This window comes from Mustela nivalis (assembly GCF_964662115.1).
Source record: "Mustela nivalis genome assembly, chromosome: 9".
In the NCBI taxonomy this organism is placed as follows: domain Eukaryota; kingdom Metazoa; phylum Chordata; class Mammalia; order Carnivora; family Mustelidae; genus Mustela; species Mustela nivalis.
In genome coordinates this window covers 48,942,577-48,954,638 of record NC_139028.1, presented here as the reverse complement: position 1 = coordinate 48,954,638, position 12,062 = coordinate 48,942,577, and positions in this window count along the sequence as shown.

Below are 12,062 nucleotides of genomic sequence, written 5' to 3'. Positions count from 1 at the left end.
GCATCTTGGTTCTTTCCACAGTTTGGTGACCGTGGCCATTTCTGCTATAAACATTGGAGTACAGATGGCCCTTCTTTTCACTACATCTGTATTTTTAGGGTAAATACCCAGGAGTGTAAGGGCAGGGTCATAGGGAAGTTCTATTTTTAATTTCTTGAGGAATATGGATAAAGGGGAATCCTCTTACACTGTTGGTGGGAATGAATGTTGGTACAGCCTCTTTGGAGAACAGTGTGGAGATTCCTCAAGAAGTTTGAAAGTTTAAAACTTCTGGAGGTCCTAGTCTTAAAGGAAGTGCCCTGAACTTTTGTAAATTTTACCTCCAGAATCCTGCCAGTTTCTCACAGTGAAGACCATGGAAAGCCACTCTTCTACTTCCAGCAGGGGGAGGGGTAAAGCAGCCTTTTTTAAATACTCCAGAGAATTCTATTCTTAAGGAGACCTGTTCTCAAAAGAAATCATTTTACCAGAGCCTAACCAACTGGGATTTTACCTGAGCCAAAACAGCCTAGGAGGAATAGGGAAGGGAAATACCCAGCAGCCACCAGCTCCACACTTCCACTCAAGTAAGGAAAATAACCAGCTCTAGTCCTTTATAGTCCTCTAGTCTCAACTAGGCATGACAGAGACTGAGAAGCACTTGTGAAAGTCATAGCCTGGGGCACAAACTCTCTGAAAGACCAGATCACAGGCTGTGGAATGCTTACCCTCCCCCTACACCCTACCACAATATCAATAGGGTTGCAGTGTAACTACAACAGAGGGACACAGCTGAAAGAAGTGCAGGCCTCCGCTTGTATTTAGGAAGTTACTAGGGAAACCCAAAGATAATAAGGAAACAATAAACCGGACATTTTGGCTTCTGACATATACAGCCAGAGCAAACAGTAAACAGCCTAATCCTTCGCTGGGACTAGACATGCGTAAACCCTCATAGGAAAGGTTATTTCACCCCGTTCCTTTTACCCAGCATATCATGTCACGTCAACAGACAAAAAACTCAAGAGTGAAAAGACAGAGCAAGTGTCAGAAGTAGACTCAGATAAGGCACGGAGGGCTATTGGAATGACCAGATTGGGAATTTAAGACAACTGTGGTAGATTACTGAGCGCGCTAATGAATAAAGTAGACAGCACGCAAGAACAGATGGGCAGTGTAAGGAGAGAAATGAGAAAATATCTGAGGATCAAGAGGAAATGCTGGAAATAAAAAACACTGTAGTAAAAAACAAGAATGTCTTCGGTGAACTGATTAATACTGGACACGGTCAAAGGGAGAATCCATGAACTTGAAGAAATGTTGAAAGAGACTTCCAAAACTGAAATGCCAAGAGAAAAAGAAAAAAAGAAGGAAAGAAACAGAACACCATATTCACAACCTGTGGGACAATAACAAATGGATTAACGTTCGTGTAAGGGGACTACCAGAAGAAGAAAAAAGTAAAGAACAGAAAAAAATATTTGGAACATTCATGGCTGTGAATTTCCCAAAACTTATGGCAGATATCTATAGTGGATTTGTTGGGTCATATATTTACCACCTGTTTAAATTTGAGTAACTGTTAAAGTATTTTCCAAAGTGACTGCACCACTTTGCATTTCCACCAGCAAGGTATGAAGGCTGCAATTTCTCTATATCCTCGTCAACATATTGTTGTCTTTTGACTATGATAGTCATCTGTTGACTACTATAGTCATCCAACTGAATGTGAAGTCATACCTCATTTGGTTTTCTCTAATGCATAATAATGGAGAGTGTCTCTGCATGGGACTCTTGGTCATTTGTGTATCCTCCTTGGAAAATATTTATCTATTTTCTTTGCTCATTTTTAGCTGGGTTAGTTTTCTTCTTATTGAGTTATAAAATGTCTTTATATTTTCTGGATATCAGTCCTTTATCAGCCGTGATATCAGATGTATGACTTAGTAATATTTTCTACAGACCTGTCTTTTCATGTTCTTGATGAGATTATTTTTAACACATTTACAAAACTTTACTGTAGTCCAATTTATGCACATACCTAGGTTTATGTATATATGTTCTTATGCATTTTTGCCACTTGACAAGTTTTGACACCAAACTTGTGTTTGGTATCATGCCCATGAAACCATTGTTTAATTCAAGGTCGAGGAGATTTACTCCTGTTTCCTTAAGAGTTCTACAACCTTAACTATTAGAATTCTGTCTGTGATCCATTCAAGATAAATTTTTTATATGGTGTAAGCAAGAGGACCAAATTTATTCTTTTGCATGTGAATATTCAGCTGTCTTTACACCATTTGTTGAAAAGAATATTCTCTTCTTATTAATTTCTCTTGACATTCTTGTTGAAAATCATTTGCCCATAAATTTGTTTCTGGACTACCTGTTCTAGTCCATTTATCTATGCGTCTATCCTTATGACAGTCCATACCATCTTGATTTGAATTCAGGAAATGTGAGTACCCCAGTTTTGTTATTTTACAAAATTTTCTGGGCTACTCTATGTCCCTTAAATTGTTATGTGAATTTTCTAATCAGCTTGTCATTTTTGGGGAAAAAAAAAAAACAATCAAACAAAAAAACAAAAACTGATGGGATTTGGTAGAGATCACATACAATTTGTAAATGAATTGGGGAGTACGATCATCTTGATAATATTATCCTTTGATGCATGAACATGGGATGTCTTTCCATTTATTTAGATTTCCTTTAATTTCTTTCAACAAAGTTTTATAATTTCCAGTATGTATAAATGTTACACTTCCTTGTAAATCTTATCTGTATTTTATTTTTATGATGCTACTTTTCCTGAACTCTAATAATTTTTATGTGTGATCCTTAGGATTTTCTACATACTTCAACATGTATCTACAAAAAGTGATAATTTTCTTCTTCCTTTAGAGTTTGTATGCATTTATTTCATTTTCTTGGTTACTTTACTTGACTAGAAACTCTAAAGCAGAATAGCATAATGTTTATTAAAAATGGGAGGATAGAGGTGCCTGGGTGGCTCAGTTGGTTGAACGTCTGACTCTTGACTTTGGCTCCAGTTGTGATCTCAGGATCCTGAGATCGAGCACCACTTTGGGCTCTGCACCGAGCGTGAGGCCTGGTAAGGATTTTTTTTCTCTCTCTCCCTCTGCCTTTCCCCTGCCCTCACTCTCTCTTAAGAAAAGAAAGAAAGGAAGAAAGTAAAAGTGGCAGTTTGGACAACTTTGTCATGGTTCTGATTTTAGGAAGAGAACATTCTATCTTTCATGTAATGTTAGTTGTAAGTTTGTTGTAGATGCCCTTAATTGGGTTAAGATAGTTCCCTTTATTCCAAAACTGTTGATGGATTGTTTTGATTTGTTTTGTGCTATGTTTTATCATGATGAAGTACTAGATTTTATCAAATGCTCTTTGTGTCTATTGTGGTGTATCATGTGCTTTTGATTTTTATCCTATTAATATGATGTATCACATTGACTAATTTTTGTATGATAAACCAAATTTTCATTTCTTAGATAAATCTATGTTTGTTTGTTTTAGGATTTCATATACATTTAATCACTTGTATATATCACTTAATATATATAGTATGTATCATATATACTTATGTATATATCATATACTTTTAATCATTTTTTTTGTTCCTGTTCTTCAGACCAGCATAATATTCTTGAGATTCATCAATGTTCTTCTATGTATCAGTAGGTCATTTCTTTTTACTGTTAGTAGTATTCTGTGGTATGGATAGAACATGACATTTTTTCATCCATTACCTATTAATGGACGTTTGGTTTGCTTTTATGTTTTGGCTAGAATGAATAAAACTGCTATAAGTATTTGTGTACAAGTCTCTGTGTAAATATTCATCTTCATTAGCCTTGGATAAATATCTAGGAGTGCAATTTCTGGGTCATATCATATATGGAAGTTTAACTCAAGAAGAAACTGATACATTTTATTACAGTGTAATTATGCCATTTTAAATCTTCACCAGCAGTGTATGAAGTTCAGTTGTTCTACGACTTTGCCAACACTTTTTATTGTCAGTCTTTTTATTTTTTAGTAGTCCCAATGGACATACATGTTCAATACCTTTCCATGTGCTTATTATCTATGTCATTCACAGAGCTTCTTTTCTAAAGTGTTCAAGCTGTGTTTCCTCTTTTATTTGTTTTTTTGGATTCAAATTATTTTTGGATATATTTGGATCCAAAAATAATTTGGATTCAAATTATTCTTCACATATAAATACAATAAATATTTTTTCTCATTCTGATCCTTCTGCAGATTCATTTTCTTAATGGTGTCTTTGTAACCAAATGCTTTAATTTTTATAAAGTTCAATTAATTATGGTTTATGATCTTCATAATTCTGATTAAAACACTTTTCCCTAGGGGTCCCTGGGTGGCTCAGTTGGTTGAGCATCTGACTCTTGACTTTGGCTCAAGAGTTGTGATCTCAGGGTCCTGGGAGAGAGCATAGGGCTCCTGCTCAGTGGAGAGTTTGCTTCTCCCTCTCCCTAGGCCTCCCTCTCCCCTGGTTGTGCTTGCTGTTCTCTCTCCCTCTCTTTCTCTCTCTCTGTCAAATAAATAAATAAAATCTTTTTAAAAAGAAAAGAAAAGAAAGAAATTTTTCCCGATTCTAGGCTTTCAAATTTTTTTTCTATGTCTTTCTTTTGAAATTTTATAATTTTAGCATTTACATGTAGGTCTATTGTTATGCCAAATGAATTTTGTGTGTGGCAGGAGATGATGGTAGATATTCATTTTTTTACATATGGAATCTATTGTTCTAGAATCACCTGCTTAAAAGATATTATTTGTTGAAAATCAATTGACCATGTGTACATGGGGCATTTCCTAGACTTACTATTCTATTGCAGAAAAATTAGCTGAAAATATCCCAGATATCTCTAAAGACATCATTTACCGCCATTATATCTTCTGTTTTCTCTATTTCACTCTTGAGCTTACATAGTAAACTTATGGTTTCATCTCAAGAATTTACATTAGCTTTTTTGCTTGTTTTGTTTTCATTCTTCTCACGATACCTTCTTTCTGTTTACTGTATATTTACTTCATATATAGCATCTACGATGTTCTTTATTAATTTCTTAAGATCTGAGTTGCCATATGTTGTCATTTCTCTTCAGCATGAAAAAAAATCAGGACCTTTTAATAGTACATTTCCACATACTCCCTCATTTTATGTATTTCATCTATATACATTATAAACTTCAGAATACACTGTTATAGTTTTAACTTTAAATAACCATAGTCTTTTAAAGAAATTAAGAAAGGAAAAAATCAGCAAAATTGAATATAGATCGATAGGAATTGCAGATGTAAGACACTCAGCAAACTAAACAGGGCGAACACAGAGAAAATGCTCTCTTAGCTATACCATGGTCAAACCATAGTTTCCTTGCTTCTAAATTCCTCTCTAATTTTCAGGTGCTCTGCCAACCTTGGACTTTCCCTCTAATACCTAAAAAAACCCCAAAACACCAGCTTTCTGATCTACAGAGTTGAGAATCCACTCAGCTTAAAAAGCAGCAAACACAGGTCTTACCTTATCTTTAGCCAAATCTTTAAAATGTATATTATTCTCGGATCTCTGGCTACATTCTTGTCAACCCCACCTAGGACCTTCCTCATAGGTGAGGTCTAGCTATCAACCTGGTATTTGGGCAATTTATAGTCAAAATTCAGGGCTTTACTCCTGAAATTCTCTCACTATCAGGTTATCTCCACCTATTATTCTAGTTATAACCGCTATTGTTTGCTACCTTGAGCTAGTAAGCCTGCAATTTTCTGCTGCCCTTGTCCCATAGTAGGTGTTAGAGTGCCTCCTGCCAGAAAATTGCAACTCTTGCCCTTTTGACTGAGTTTTATTAAAAAGTAAACTCAACAGGCTTCTGTTTTTGTAATGTTTTCGGGAAATTTATTTATTTATTTATTTATTTTTAAAGATTTTATTTATTTATTTGACAGACAGAGATCACAAGCAGGCAGAGAGGCAGGCAGAGAGAGAGAGAGGAGGAAGCAGGCTCCCTGCTGAGCAGAGAGCCCGATGCGGGACTCGATCCCAGGACCCTGAGATCATGACCTGAGCCGAAGGCAGAGGCTTTAAACCACTGAGCCACCCAGGCGCCCTATTTATTTATTTTTAAGATTTTTATTTATTTATTTGACAGAGGGAGAGCAAGAGAGAGAACACAAGCATGGCTGTGGGAGAGGGAAGGAAGCAGGCTTCCCACTGAGCCAGAAGCCTGATGGGGGACTCGATTTCAGGACCTTGGGATTATGACCTGGCTGAAAGCAGTCACTTAACAACTGAGCCACCCAGGCATCCCTCTTCTGGAAATTTGAACAATCATCTTTCCTATTTGGTACAGTTTGTAAACTCCATATATGTTTATATAAGTTGCTAAGTGTAACTCCAGGTATTCTTCAAGCTTTCATATTATCTGGTTGAACATTATCAGTATACTGATATCTGGTTAAATGTTACTTGCCCAAGTAATCTTTCCACGGTTTCTTTTTTGTGTTTCAAACGCACCTGCGCCCTTCCTTAATGCTTATCTTTTTCAATATTACTTCAACATATATTGTTTTCCTGAGGATATAAGCATCAAAGAAGAAGCATTATGTTTGTTTTGTGCAACACTGCATGTATGTCCAGGACCCAGCATGGTGCTTAGAATGCAATGTCTGCTTAATGCATGTTGACTGAGTGAATAAAATAAAATTTCTGGTGAACTATGTGTAAAACCCAAAGCTGACATGATCTTTAATCTCGATGAAGCAATGCCATCAAACATCAATGGTATAAAAATTTCTGACTTTAAATCACATTGGAAAGTAAACACACAAACAAAATCCCGAAAGAATAAAGATTAAATAAACTGGCTAAATACAGTCAGGATTTTTTTTTTTTTAAACTTTGGAAAAAAAAAATCAACACAGAAGTTGAGACATACTTAGGAATTTGCAATTAGGAATAAGTAAGGAATGGAAATAAGAAGATAAAACAAAACTAAACTTTTTGGGAAGAGACAAACATTTAATGAGAACAAACTTCTCGTTCTTTAACAGGAACAGACCATAATTTGAACCAGGAAAATCTGGAAATGTTTTCTGGACACCTATACACTTGAACACAAGAATTCAGTTAACAGTGTTCTTGTAATGACTACAGAAAATTGGTGGGATAGGCCTGGAGGGCAAAAATGCTACTTGCTTATGGTAAAAACAGTAAAATCAGAAGAAAACATAATCAGAACTAGCAGCTACCCAAACTAAAATGAAATGGTTATTTAGAGATTCTATCTTATCTTAAAATAAAGTTTTGTCTTATTTATCTACTGCAGCAACCTTGGTGTTCCTTACAAGAGTATGTCAAAGGCATTTTTGTGTGGGTTAACTCTATCCCTTTGACACTCTGGTAAGAGACATAAGTCCACAGAAGCCCCCATTCCCACTCCCCTCCCCCAACCAACACTCTTTATTGAGAGAAAAAAACAATCTGAAATCACTGCTCTGTACTTTTGCCAAATTAGGTAATCTAATACTAAGTGAAAATCTGTATGGTATAATAGAAGGAGCAATGGAAAAGGAAATGAGAAGATCTGTTCTTAATGAACTGTGTGACATGGAGTATTTCACTCAACTGTAAGGCGTCAGTGTTCTCCTTAGCTAAGCAAGAAGACTCAACAAGGTGGCATCTAAGACATACTCTACTTTTTGTAATTTCTTAATTTGTTATTCAAATAATTTTCTACATCAAGATCCACCTGTCGGGGCGCCTGGGTGGCTCAGTGGGTTAAGCTGCTGCCTTCGGCTCAGGTCATGATCCCAGGGTCCCGGGATCGAGTCCCGCATCGGGCTCTCTGCTCAGCAGGGAGCCTGCTTCCTCCTCTCTCTCTGCCTGCCTCTCTGCCTGTTTGTGATCTCTCTCTGTCAAATAAATAAATAAAATCTTTAAAAAAAAAAAAAAGATCCACCTGTCATCATGACCTAAAACTTTACTGAAAAGATAAGTATTGGAATTAATTTTACAAATTATCAGATGGTAAATAGTGTCTTGTGGTCCTTATGCAGGATTACACTGCATTGCATTTATTCATTAATACAACAAATACTTACTAAATCTTTATTATGTTCCTTTCTACTATATTAGGCTATCGATAGAAAATTGTCATCAACAAATCTCAAGTCCTCAATTAAGTCATAAAGAAATAAAGGAGACAGGTCAACGGATAAATGTGCCATGATTCGATTAAATGCAAAGTATTCTGAGAGCACAAAAGAAAATTACTTCACCTGGTTTTTAGAAACTTAGGGAAAGTGTTTCAAGGTAGATGATACATATGAAATTGTGCTATGTACTATAGGAAAATTTACAGATGTCACCAAACAACCCCTAGTTTCAAAGTGATGTGGTTTTGAACAGAAGACAAAACATAGGTAAATTAGTATTGAATGAAAGGTAACAAAAGACATAAAAAGTTACCTATACAAATTTTCATCATTTTAAAAGAAGTGGAAACTTCCTCCAACTAAAGAAATCAAGGACATCTTCAAGGAAACCGTGACATATCAGCTGGTATTAAAAAGACAAGGGAAAACATTCCAGAAAGAAGAGATTAATTAAGTCCAAATTTCCAGAGCTCAGGAGTAGCCAACAATGTCACTTACCAAATCCTAGGGAAGTAAGGAATAGAACTACCAAGGCTTATTTGGGGGGTAGGGGGTTGTTGAGCATGTCCTTTAAATAACAGATGCATTCATTTTAGAATACTTTGTATTCGGAGATAAATGATATCACCAAGGCTCACTCACTCTCTCCCTTGACCCTAATGATCTCTGATCTATGAATGATGACCTGATGCTTTTTTTTTTAATAGGCATCCCTAAGCTAACATCTTTAAACCTTAGCAGTGCAGATACAAACTCATTTCTCTTTGTCTTTTAACATTCATATGTAAAATGTACTAAAGGACTTTTTAACATTTCTTTGTTCATTACTTAGAGGAATCACTAGGAAGTATAAAATGGGTTACAGTGTTGGGCCAGTCCTGTCTGTAACCTTGTGGTCAGAGGATAGACAGTGCTCTGTGACTGATGGTCCCTTTAGGACTGGGAAGGACTGAGGAAAAGTAGCTCTCTAATGGGACAGGGATTCTGGGTAGACAAAAAGACGTCCATGCTAGTGTTCCTGCCCTGAGGAGCTGAGAAAAAAAAAAAAAAAAAAGTACAAAAAGCCTTATTTTCCTCCTTGCTATATGTGAAAGTACATACGGTCATGTCAGTGCTTGATAAATATTTACTGGTTTTAAAAGAAACATACTAATGGCTCCCTTAAATGTTCAGCATTCAATAACATTTCAGTACGCAACTCCACCAAAACAAAATATTTAGGAATATTCCAAAATATATAATCCCTCGCCCCATCAGTAAATATAAACACACATTCCAGAAGTAAAAGAATTGTTTAAATTTCATAAATAAAAGGGGAGATGATATTGAAAATTATTAGAGCTTTTGAATGAGAACCATTCAAAATACCGAAGAACTCGATTGAAGGAATTTTAAAACGCTTTTCACGAAATAAAACTAAACTCTTAAAGTTCTTGAATCCAGCCGTGGTATCTACTAAGGTAAATACAACCAATCCGCGGTAGTTTGTCACAGGATATTTGTCAGCAAACGCTGTTATCCCCAAAAGAGAAAGAAAACAAAGTCCTTCAAGAAACTAAACAAGGTATCCCCAGAGCTCCTGCTCCTGGGTAACGGGAAGCCCTCACTGAGTTTCACATCCTTGTATCAGCATCCTTTATAACAAGCTTAACTGGGTCACACTGTATGGATTCCTTCGAATAATGTATTAGGTCCAAGAGATGAGAAAGCAGAGAACTCCCAGGTGGCGATGTGGATGTGTAAGGATAACCCCGAGGAAGGACAAAAGAAATCCTAACAATGTGTGAAAAGACATAGGAGAATTGACAAAAGCAAAGTAGTCTGAGGGTGGGGGGTGGCACCCAAACAGAGGGTTAAGAGATGCTAAGTCACAACATTTGTTTGTGTAGAAGAGGCAGACCCAGGCTCAGTTATTTAACTGTAAATTCTTTACCATTTTCCATTGGCTTCCCTCCACAGAGCTCAGAATCAAGGAGCTTCTCCTCAGATATTCCACCCCTACTTACTCAACTGAGAGAAATGAAACATCTGTCCACACTAAAGACTGGCACGTGAGTGTTATAACAGCTTTATTCACAATAGCCCCAAATTAGAAACAACCCCAGTATCCATCAAGGAGTGAAGGGATAACCAAAATATGACATCAATTCTAGAGGAACCTACTCATCAATTCGAAGGAATAAACCACCAGTAGATGCAAAAACTTGGATAAATCTCAGAATCATTGTACTGAACAAAAGAAATTTGATAAAAATTAATATACACATGGTGATATTAACATAAAAATTCAGATGCAAGTTAAAAATGCAAGTTGATCCAGGGTGATTAAAAACCAGACCAGTAGTTGTCTAGGAACCAAGATGGTGGGAAGGGGAACTGCAAAGGGCCCAGTGAAGCTCTCAGAGGTGATGCAAATATCCTGTGTTTGATGTCAGTGGTGGTTTAGACATGTATACCATCTGCCAAAAATTTATCTAATTGTATACTTTAAATAGATGCTGGTTGTTCGTCATCAATTCTCCCTTTTTTTTTTTTTTTCAAAAACCAAGGTTTTTGAAAATTTTTTGGAAAAGTTTAAAAACTTTTAAAGCAGGGCCCTGTTTGATGCCTAGTTACTAGACATGTTAAGTAGCTGGGTCTTTTTTGTTTTGTTTTGCTTTGTTTTCCTGAACAGTATTTGAGAGGATTGTTTTAATTCAAGACTTCGTAAAGGCCCCAAAGAGTGATAATTTTTAAATTTTTAAGTTTTTAATTTTTAAGAGTGATAATTTTTAAAAACCTAAAGGTGAAAAGACAGACAAGTATTGATCACTTATTAAGTACAGTTTGCTTATGCTGCATCATTTATTTCAATGTAATAAGTAAAATTTAATCCATATTGTAAGTGAAAAAAACCCAAGTCTCAGAAAGTTCATTGAATTTCCTCTAGCTTTCACATCATTTCAGACCAGTGCTTCATACTCCTATGTAAGATTTACTTACTTAACATAGTGAGGGAGACATTACATTCAGTAAAATGTACCCATTTGAAGTGCACATTCCCGTAAGAGTTAATTCGTGTATCTAGTCATGCAATCACTACCACAAGCAACAAAATATTTTCATCACACCAACCATTTCTTCTGTGCCATTCCCGGTTAATTGTTGCAATTCTTGGTCCTAGTCAATCACTTACCCACTTTCTCTCATGATAGAGTAATTTTCAATTTCTTATATGCAAACTTTTATATTTCCATATCAAATATAAGCTTTTTTATCCAAAAACAGTACGAGTAGGATCATATTCTTCTGCGCCTGACTTCTATAATTCAGTGTAATAGTGTCATGATTATTACATATTACTATGTGTATAAGCAATTTGTCTTTTTAAATTATTGAATAGTAATCCATCATAGAGATATACTGCATTTTTAATCTAGTCACCTGTTGGTTGATATTTAGATTGGTTTTAATTCCCAGTTTAGGACTATTACAAATAAAGCTTTTATGAACATTTGAGTATAAATCCCTATATGTACAAGTTTTTTTATTCCCTTGGTTAAATGCTCAGCTGTGCAAGAGATACATACATAAACATACGGATGTATGTTTAACTTTATGAGAAATTGCCAAGCGGTTTTCCAAAGTGGTTGTATTATTTTACATTTGTACCAGCAATAGAGAAGAGCTTCAGTTTTTCTATATCCTGCAAATATTTGGTTTATTGTCATTAAAACAACAACAACATGTAGCCATCCTAATGAATATCTCATTTTGGTCCTGGTTTGCATTTCCCTGGAGTTGAGTACTCATACGCTTATTGGCGATTTGTTTAGCTTCTTTTCACCCATTTTTGTACTGGCTTGTTTTTCTTCTTCTTGTTTTGTGAGATTTCCTCATGGATTGTA